Below are 10985 nucleotides of genomic sequence, written 5' to 3' on the forward strand. Positions count from 1 at the left end.
TTCAACAACAAGACTACTTCTAGGAATTTATTTAGAACATGTTATGAACTAAATAACATGCATGAATTAGACCCAAAATTCAAATGGTAGGCTAAAAATTGCAAGAATACATGAACAAATGTATCTAGAATTCAATCAACAAAATCAAAAGTAAGCATAAACTTAGAACATAATGTGACAATTATTATGACTAAACATGACTCTAAGACAACATGAATGAAGTGGTTTACACTTAGATTTTTGTGTTTTCTTTTCTAATCAATATTTTTCAAGAAAATTGTGATCTAAGGGTTCAACACAAGAAGATTATGACTGAAAAATAATAGAACCTAAAATCAACACAAAAACATGATTCGAGAGTAGATCTATAAAATTTGAACCATAGAAATGCAAGAACAAGTGTAGATCCAATATTTAATCGTTTTTTTAATCTACTCTAAACAACACCAAAACCACAAGACAATGGAAGAGATACATGGAAAAGAGGATGAAGAACAAGGAGTTAAAGTGAATTGACCAAACAAAAGATAGAGGAAGCAAAAGAACATCACCTAGATGAAGATGCTCTGATACCACATAATGTAGCTCCATATAGAGCTTGTAGGCCTTGGATCTTCTTCGTCAATGGAGTCCTTTGCTTCTTGAAGATCAATGACAGTGGAATGGAGAAGGAGGAAAGGTGATTGGAGACGCCACTTCAAGGAGAAGATGAGTCAAGAACATGCTCACCACCATAGGAAGCCATGGATAAGAGTTTGATGATAGGAGAAGATGAGTGGAGGGAGAGGGAAAAAGGGGAACACAATTTTGAGGGAGAGAAGAAGAAGAATGAGGTCTGAACTTTGAAGTCTAATTTCTCAAATCATCAAAGTTGAAAAAATGCACACACAAGGTCTCTATTTATAGCCTAAGTGTCACACAAAAATGGAGGGAAATTTGAATTTCTATTCAAATTTCACTTGAATTTGAATTTGTGGAGCCAAATTTGGAGCCAAAATTTTACTAATTATGATTAGTGAATTTCAGCAGCCCACTAATCCAAGATCAAATCCAAGATTCTCCACTAAATGTGCTTAGGTATCATGAGACATGTAAATCATGAAGGACATGCACAAAGTGTGACCATATGATAAGGCAATGGGGTGTAGCAAGCAAATACTCACCTCCCCTTTAGGCTAGTCAGAAATTTAATTGGATTGGGCTTCTCCCAATTCAATTAAATTTCTCTCCCAACACACACATCAAACAGTCCACTTAATGCATGTGAAATTACAAAACTACCCCTAATACAAAAACTAGTATAGGTGCCCTAAAATACAAGGGCTGAAAAATCTTACATTACTTGGGTACCCTCCCTACACTATGGAGCCCTAAATACAAGGCCCAAAAATAATGAAACCCTAATCTAATATGTACAAAGATACGTGGACTCATACTTAGCCCATGGGCCCAAAATCTACCCTAAGGCTCATGAGAACCCTATTGGGGGGGGGGGGTAGGATTTTATCATGCTGGTACTCAACAAACCAAGAAAGGGGGTGAATTGGTTTCCAAAGCAAAATGAATTTTTAAAACCAGAGTTGCAAAAACTTCTTTTGTACGGATCGTATCACAAAATTTTTCACAAATCGAACTCAATCAATACTTAATCAATCCACCCTTTGCACAAGATCCTTTATTAGAGTTTTTTCTTTCATAAAAATATATCTTGAACCTTTTTTTAAATTGATTAATACTTGAATGAGAGATAAACATAAGATCAAGAGAAGAAATACACAACTTTTTTATACTGGTTCACTCTCTATCACTAGAAAAGTTAATCCAGTTATCTAATCCAAAACCAGAATTAGATTTTCACTATGCATAAAGAATCCTTACAAGCAATCACAACCAATCTACAATTCCTACCCCGGAAAAAGAGACTTAGGCACCCAACACTAAGGTCCTTTGTGAATAAGATTCTAAGAGAACCCTACTCTTAGCCCAAACTAGAAACACTTATTCTAGCATGCCCTAAGCGGTTCATGCACAAACAAAAAGATTTGTAAAACCATACACGAAAACCAAGAGTAAAGATAGACACAACCTGATCAATCATTTCTGCAAAACCTTGCTTGACTGAAGAAGTGTTCTTCTTGAACTCAAGAAAGTGACACAACTCACTAATCACAAAAAATCTTTACAATACAAAGATTTGAAGGTGTGAGTTACTTCTTCTAAGCACTTTTCTTCTCTTCTTTCTTTAACTAATAACAACAAGTGATCTTAGCTTATTCAGAGGCTTATTGTGTATTTTTTTAGATTTTGAGATATATTGATGTATATGGAAGAGAACACAAGCTGGTTATTAATAAAGAAAATAGTTATAATCGCCTGTAATCGATTAATTCAATAAAGTAATCGATTAGATTATCTTTTTAATTGATTAAAGTGTTCTTCTAAAAATGTGAAAAAAACTCAAGAACAATGTAATCGTTTACATACTCAAAGTAATCGATTAAAGTGTTTTTGTTCACTTCTGAACTACTTATAGAAAGAGAAGTAATCAATTATATCACATGGTAATCGATTAAAGTAGAGACTCCTGAATAAATTAGTCATTATTTAAAAAATAACTGTGTAATCGATTACGATAAGGCTGTAATCGATTAAACCGATACGAGACATAACTATGCAAGCTTCAAACAACTTGTGTAATCGATTATGATAAGGCTGTAATCGATTAAAACAAAGAGTTTTGCCTTTTGAATAAACTTTCCTAACTTAGAAATTTTTCTTCTCACTTACTCATGATGATGCATGATGCACAAAAGATGATATGGACTAAGATGCAATATTCAATATAACAATCAATACAAATGTCACTCAAGGGAGTTAGGCATGTAAAAGATAAAACATCTTCAAGCTTTTCTCCAAGCTTCCAGATTTAGTCTTCATGTTGTTCATGTTGCTCCCCTATCTTCAACAATTTTTTCCCGAGATCAATAATCTCTAATTAATGGAACTAATAATTGATGTCATGTGCCAACAAAACTAAAACATTAATGTCAAACAATAGTTATATCTTTGATAAGATCACACGGTTGTACATTTCAAATCTCTTATTTATAGTCTATTTAAAAGAATTTATTTAAACTTATTTTTTGACAAACACTTGTGTAAATATCTGAAAGATTTTATGAAAATAGATTATAATATGTTCATAAATTATGTTAGATTTATTTCAATAAATTCTCTACAATAGCTTTTGAAAAGAACTTACAGCTTATATGAAACAATTAATTTAAATTATTTTCACATGTACTCATTCAACAAATCTTTAATTAAATTGTTTATCCATATGGATCATAATTATATTTGAAAATTTAAGTGTTAATATAATACAAATTCATCAACTACAATTTTTTTCACTGTATTAACCTATAGTTTCTTTTTTTCACTGTATTAAACCCATACGGATTATTCATCAATCTATGCCCCTCCTTGATCTCGTCATCTCATTGTCGCCGTTGTGAGTTGATGCAATCCTCCCTAGGAAGGGACCAATCACTAGAACCATGAGCAAGAGGCTCCAAGAAGATTGGGCTAGAGCTGCTGAAGAAGGCTCTAGGGTTCTCATGAACCTTAGGGTAGATTTCTGAGCCCATGGGCCAAGGTTGGGTCCAATTATCTTTGTACATATTAGACTAGGATGTCATTATATTTGGTCCTTGTATATAGGGCTCCATATTGTAGGTAGGGTACCATAGAAATATAGGATTTTTCAGCCCTTGTATTTTTGGGCACCTAGACTAGTTTTTGTATTAGGGGTAGTTTTGTAATTTCACATGCACTAAGTGGATATTTGATGTGTGTGGTTGGAAATAAATTTAATTGAATTGGTAGAAGCCCAATCCAATTAAATTTTAGAGGGGGAGGTGAGCATTTGCTTACTACACCCCCATTGCCACATCATATAGTCACACTTTGTGCATGTCCTTCATGCTTTTCATGCCTCATGACACCTAAGCACACTTAGTGGAGAATCTTGGAATTGATCTTGGATTAGTGGACTGAACCATAACTAAAATTCACTAATCATAATTAGTGAAATTTTGGCTCCAAAGTTTGGCTCCACAAATTCAATTTCAAATTCAAGTGAAATTTGAATTTCCCTCCAATTTTGTGTGACACTTAGGCTATAAATAGAGGTCATGTGTGTGTATTTTTTTGAACTTTGATCATTTGAATATTAACTTCAGATTTCAGAGCTCCTTTTAAGCACAAAATTTCGTGCTCTTCTCTCCCTCTCCCTTCATTCATCTCCTTCTTCCTCCAAGCTCTTATCCATGGCCACCTATGGTGGTGAGCTTCTTCTAGACTCATCTTCTCCTTGAAGTGGCGTCTCCTCTCTCTCTTCCTTCTCCATTCCGCTGCCATTTATCTTCCAAGAAGCAAAGGAATCAATTGATGAAGAAGATCCTAGGCCTACAAGCTCCAATGGAGCTTGCATCATGTGGTATCAAGAGCATCTTCATCTAGGTGATGTTCTTTTGCTTCCTCTATCTTTTTGTTCGGTGAATTCTCTTTAATTCCTTGTTCTTCATCTTATTCTCCATGTATATCCTCCATTGTCTTGTGGTTTGGTACTATTTAGAGTAGATTCAAAAAAAAATAAACCGATTAAATCTTAGATCTACACTTGTTCTTGCATTTCTATGGTTCAAATTTTGTAGATCTACTCTTGAATCTTGTTTTTGTGTTGATTTTAGGTTCTATCATTTTTCATTCATAATATTCTTGTGCTGAACCTTAGATCTAAATTTTCTTCCAAAATATTGATTAAAAAAAACACAAAAATCTAAGTGTAAATCATTTAATCCATGTTGTCTTAGAGTCATGTTTAGTCATAGTAATTGTCACATTATGTTCTAAGTTTGTGTTGAATTTTATTTTGTTGATTGAATTCTAGATACATTTGTTCATGTATTCTTGTCATTCTTAGTCTATCTTTTGAATTTTGAGTCTAATTCATGCATGTTATTTAGTTCATAACATGTTCTAAATCAATTCCTAGAAGTAGTCTTGTTCTTGAACTTTTTTTTTGCTTTCTAAGTTTCCTACATGATGCCTATGATGAAGTTGAGTTGTGGTGCTGAGTTGTGGCTGGATTTGTGAATCAAAATAAGTCTTAAGCTCTCTTTAATTGTGTTATTCAAGATAATTGAGCATAAGCAAACACAAATTGTAACTATCCAAGCCTTAAGCAACATAAACACTACTCTTGATTTCTAGGTTGAAATTGCTGGTGCTGGCAGCTTGAACATACGAACTTGTATAAATTACTGGGAATTGGTCACTACGTTTTTTGAGCTGAAACTTTTACTGAATTTTTTACACATCTAGACCAAAATTATAAAAAAAGAACCAAGCGATTTGGATTAAAGGAAAAATAAAGAAAAATCTCACAAGTTGGCAGAAAAATCAGTGTCCAGGAAAAAAAAAAAGTGAAAGGAAAGTGTGCTTGTTGTTTTGGCTCAAAATTTGTTCTATAATTGGTGCCTATTTTATACCGATCCTAGTTCTGAAATTTCAATTGAAAATTATTTTGAAAACAAGTGCCAAAACTAGAGGTTTCTTGAGTCTTTTTTTTTTAGAGTTTTTCTACTCTACTCTAGAGCCATTCTAGGTTTCTCTTTGAGTCCTAGCTTGTTCTTTTGTGCTTTTCATTGCTTTAATTGTTGAATAATCCTTGGAAATTTGTCTTGTTAAAACTCTATTGGTTTAGCTTTCATTTCATTTTTTTTTTGTCTTTGGTTATTGCTTGTCTCTTTGTTTCCTTGGTTGTGAGTTGCCATATAGGGAATTGGAAAGGAGGATTGGTGCCATATCTTGAAGAATTTGAGTCAAGAAAAAAGGGGCCAACCACCTTAAGAGCTATTGGACTAAGAAGCACTCCAAATTGAGTGAAACACTAAAGAGAGAATAGCCACCACAATTGAGGACTTTTTTTTTCTTTGTAATTTTGTAATTGGCAATTTGCTTTGCTTTCAAATTTTGTAACAAAAAGGCCTTTCATTGGAAGTAAGTTGGGAGCCTCCGCTAGGTCACCCTACTTCCATTTGTGTGTAATAATTTTAGGCAATTTTCCCTTAGGATAGTGAGTGCTTTGTTGGGAACCTTAAATGAGGTCATCCAAACACTCTTAGGATCCGCCTAGTTTGCATTTCTTGCACTTTAATTTCTTGCTTACTTTCATAACTTATTTCTTTTACCCTCCATTGTCAAACCACCTAGATAGCTTGCCTTTTACCAATTAGTTTTTACCTTATCTTTCACACCTCTTTTAGTGTTTATTTTGGCTAGTTTCAACCATAGTTTCTTTTACCTTTTGTTTTCAAACCCCCAACAAGAAAGAACCATAACTTAGGAACCAACATGAGTCTTCATTCTTCATCTAGTGTTAATGGTGAGGGTTCTACTCCTAAGGACCCCTTGTATAAGATATTAGATGAGTTGAGATCCCTTAAGTTGTGGAAAGAAAAACAAGAGAGAAAAGAAAAAGGTAAAAAAAGAGTGGAAGAAATAAGTCAAGATGAAAGAGAGAAAATAAGAGAGGAAGAAAGAAGAAAAATAATGAAAGAAATGAAAAGAGAAAAACATGCCTCCTATAGTAGTCATGACTCTTGCAAAAGTTTAAGTGAAGAACTTAGCGACTATTATAGAGGGCGTCATAGTTCACATACTAAACATCACTCCCAAAGAAGAGAAAAGGATAGAAGCCTCAAGAGGTTAACATTAGCCTCCCATATTTCCACGGAAAAGATAATGTTGAGGCCTACTTAGATTGGGAAATGAAGGTTGAACAACTCTTTGCTTGCCATCATATTAGCGAAGAGAGAAAAGTTCCATTGGCTACCCTTAGCTTTCAAGGGTATGCCCTCTATTGGTGGACTTCCCTTGTTAAAGAACGAAGGATTCATGGGGATCCTCTAGTAGAGTATTGGAATGATCTTAAGAGTGCCCTTAGGAAGAGGCACATTCCCTCCTACTATGAAAGGGAGCTTATGGACAAGCTCCAAAGGCTTAGACAAGGGAGTATGAGTGTTGAAGAATATAGACAACAAATGGAACTATTCCTTTTAAGAGCTGGACTTAGGGAGGAGGAAAGAACAAGCATAGCTAGGTTCCTTAGTGGGCTCAATATGGAAGTGAGGGACAAGGTTGAACTCCTTCCATATAGGGACCTAGATGAGCTAGTCCAACTTTGTATAAGAGTGGAGCAACAACTTAAAAGAAAGCCTTCTTCAAAATCTTATGGCTCTCACTCTTATCCAAGGAAGGACCAAGCCCATGGAATTTTAGGGGCTGCACCTTCAAAACCCAAGGAGGATAAGGGTAAGACCATAGAGAAATACACCCCTAAGACTAGTTCCCAAGAAAGGACTAGCAACATTAAATGCTTCAAATGTCTTGGGAGAGGTCACATTGCCTCTCAATGCCCCACAAAGAAAACCATGATCATGAGGGGTCAAGACATTTATAGTAGTCAAGAGGAGACTACTTCTTGCCCTTCCTCTAGTGGAAGTGAAGATGAAGTAAGGGGTGAAGAGTCTAGTGAGGAAGTCTACCCCATGAAGAAGGTGACCTCTTAATGGTTAGAAGGCTCCTTGGAGGTCAATCTTGTGATCTATCTCAATCCCAAAGAGAGAACATCTTTCATACAAGATGCAAAATTTTAGATAAAACTTGTTCTCTCATTGTGGATAGTGGATCTTGTTGCAATTGTTGTAGCACCAGATTAGTTTCCAAGTTGAACCTCACTATCATTCCCCACCCAAAACCTTATAAACTTTAATGGCTCAATGAGAAAGGGGAAATGATAGTTAACCAACAAGTGAAGGTACCTTTCTCCATTGGGACATATAAGGATGAAGTTAATTGTGATATAGTTCCCATGGAGGCAGGACATATTCTTTTAGGAAGGTCGTCGCAATTTGATAGGAAGATCATTTATAATGGCCTAACTAATGAGATTACCCTCACCCATCTTGGCACTAAATTTGTGTTGCATCCTCAAACACCTTCACAGGTGGCCAAAGATCAACTAACTATGAAAGATAAGAGGGATGAGGATGAAAAATTAGAAAAACAAAAGAAAAAGAAGGATAGTAAGGCCTTGTCTTCAAAGGCCAGGGGGAAGGAAAAAGAGGGAAATGATTCCTCCAAGAAGATTGTTAAGAAGGAAAATCATTTTGCAACAAAAGGTGATATTAAAAGAGCACTCATTCTTAAACAATCTTTCTACCTTCTCCTATCAAGGGAAACATCCCTTAGCACTGCCACAATTCCTACATTTGAGACCTTACCCCCAAAGGTCCAAGAACTCTTACATGAATTTGGTGATATATTTCCCAAAGAGATACCCCCTGGGCTACCTCCTTTAAGGGGAATAGAACACCAAATAGATTTAGTCCCAGGAGCAAGCCTTCCTAATAGGCCAGCCTATAGGACTAACCCTCAGGAGACTAAGGAGATAGAGTCTCAGGTTAAAGAATTGTTGGAGAAGGGCTGGGTCCAAGAGAGCCTAAGCCCATGTGCTGTGCCAGTGTTGTTGGTGCCCAAAAAGGATGGTACGTGGAGAACGTGTACAGATTGCAGGGCCATCAACAACATCACTGTAAAGTATAGGCACCCCATTCCTAGACTTGATGATTTGCTTGATGAGTTGCATGGTGCCAATATCTTTTCAAAAATTGATCTTAAAAGTGGTTATCACCAAATCAGGATGAAAAAGGGTGATGAGTGGAAAACTGCTTTCAAGACCAAGTTTGGTTTGTATGAATGGCTAGTGATGCCTTTTGGGCTCACTAATTCACCAAGCACCTTTATGAGGCGTATGCATCATGTCTTAAGGGATTTCATAGGTAGATTTGTAGTTGTTTATTTTGATGATATTTTAGTGTATAGTAGGAGCCTAGATGATCACTTAGGACATCTCAGACAAGTTCTTTCAATCCTTAGGAAAAACACCCTCTACGCAAATATAGAGAAGTGTACCTTTTGTGTAGATAATATAGTTTTCTTAGGTTTTGTAGTTGGTAGAAATGGGGTCCAAGTGGACCCTGAGAAAATCAAGGCCATCCAAGAATGGCCCACCCCAAAAAGTGTGGGAGATATTAGGAGCTTCCATGGGTTAGCAAGCTTCTATAGAAGGTTCGTTCCTAATTTCTCTACAATTGCATCACCTCTCAATGAGCTGGTGAAGAAGAATGTGGCATTTACCTGGGGTGAAAAACAAGAGCAAGCCTTTGCTTTGCTCAAAGAAAAGCTTACTAAGGCACCTGTTCTAGCTCTTCCTGACTTTTCTAAAACTTTTGAGCTAGAATGTGATGCCTCTGGAGTGGGAGTTGGAGCTGTATTGTTACAAGGTGGGCACCCTATTGCTTATTTTAGTGAAAAACTTCATAGTGCCACCCTCATCTACCCCACCTATGATAAAGAGCTTTATGCCTTAATAAGAGCCCTCCAAACTTGGGAACATTACCTTGTTTCCAAGGAATTTGTCATTCATAGTGATCATCAATCACTTAAGTACATTAGAGGGCAAAGCAAGTTAAACAAGAGGCATGCAAAATGGGTAGAGTACCTAGAGCAATTTCCATATGTTATCAAATACAAAAAGGGGAAAAAAAATGTGGTAGCTGATGCCCTCTCTAGGAGACACACATTGTTTTGCTCCCTAGGAGCTCAAATTTTAGGATTTGATAATATTAGGGACTTGTATGCTTTAGATGAACATTTCTCTCCCATTTATGAGAGTTGTGGGAAAAAGGCCCAAGATGGATTCTATTTGGCTGAGGGGTATTTGTTCAAAGAGGGAAAGCTTTGCATACCCCAAGGATCCATTAGGAAATTACTTGTGAAAGAGAGCCATGAGGGTGGGCTCATGGGCCACTTTGGGATAGACAAGACCCTTGTCTTACTCAAAGAAAAGTTTTATTGGCCCCATATGAAGAAAGATGTCCATAAGCATTGCACTAGGTGTGTGGCTTATTTACAAGCCAAGTCTAGGGTGATGCCTCATGGGCTATACACACCCTTACCCATCCCATCTGCACCTTGGGTAGACATTAGTATGGACTTTGTCCTTGGGCTTCCTAGAACCCAAAGAGGTGTAGACTCTATCTTTGTGGTGGTGGATAGGTTTAGCAAGATGGCACACTTTATACCATGCCACAAGGTGGATGATGCTTCCCACATCTCAAAACTCTTTTTCAAGGAAGTTGTGAGACTCCATGGTTTGCCTAGGACCATTGTGTCAGATAGAGATGCTAAGTTCCTTAGCCACTTCTGGAAAACCTTATGGGCTAAGTTAGGAACTAAACTTCTTTTCTCTACCACTTGTCATCCACAAACTGATGGGCAAACAGAGGTAGTGAATAGGTCTTTATCCACCCTTTTAAGGGCTCTTCTGAAAGGCAACCATAAGTCTTGGGATGAGTATCTTCCTCATGTAGAATTTGCCTACAACAGGGGGGTTCATAGAACCACCAAGCAGTCCCCTTTTGAGGTTGTCTATGGGTTCAATCCCCTAACACCGTTAGACCTCATTCCCCTCCCACTGGACACTTCTTTTATACATAAAGAAGGGGAATCTAGGTCAGAATTTGTAAAGAAGATGCATGAGAGGGTTAAGAACCAAATAGAGAACCAAACAAAGGTGTATTCAACTAAAGGCAATAGAGGAAGAAAAGAGCTAGTTCTTAATGAGGGTGACTGGGTTTGGCTCCATCTTAGGAAGGATAGATTCCCTACTAAAAGGAAATCCAAGCTTAGCCCTAGAGGGGATGGACCTTTTCAGGTTTTGGAGAGGATCAATAACAATGCCTATAGGTTGGACCTCCCAGAAGAGTATGGAGTCAGCACCACTTTTAACATTTCTGATTTAACTCCTTTTGCAGGTGGAGCTGATATTGAGGAGGAGGAACTAACAGATTTGAGGT

Source organism: Glycine soja, chromosome 12, assembly GCF_004193775.1.
Source record: "Glycine soja cultivar W05 chromosome 12, ASM419377v2, whole genome shotgun sequence".
In the NCBI taxonomy this organism is placed as follows: domain Eukaryota; kingdom Viridiplantae; phylum Streptophyta; class Magnoliopsida; order Fabales; family Fabaceae; genus Glycine; species Glycine soja.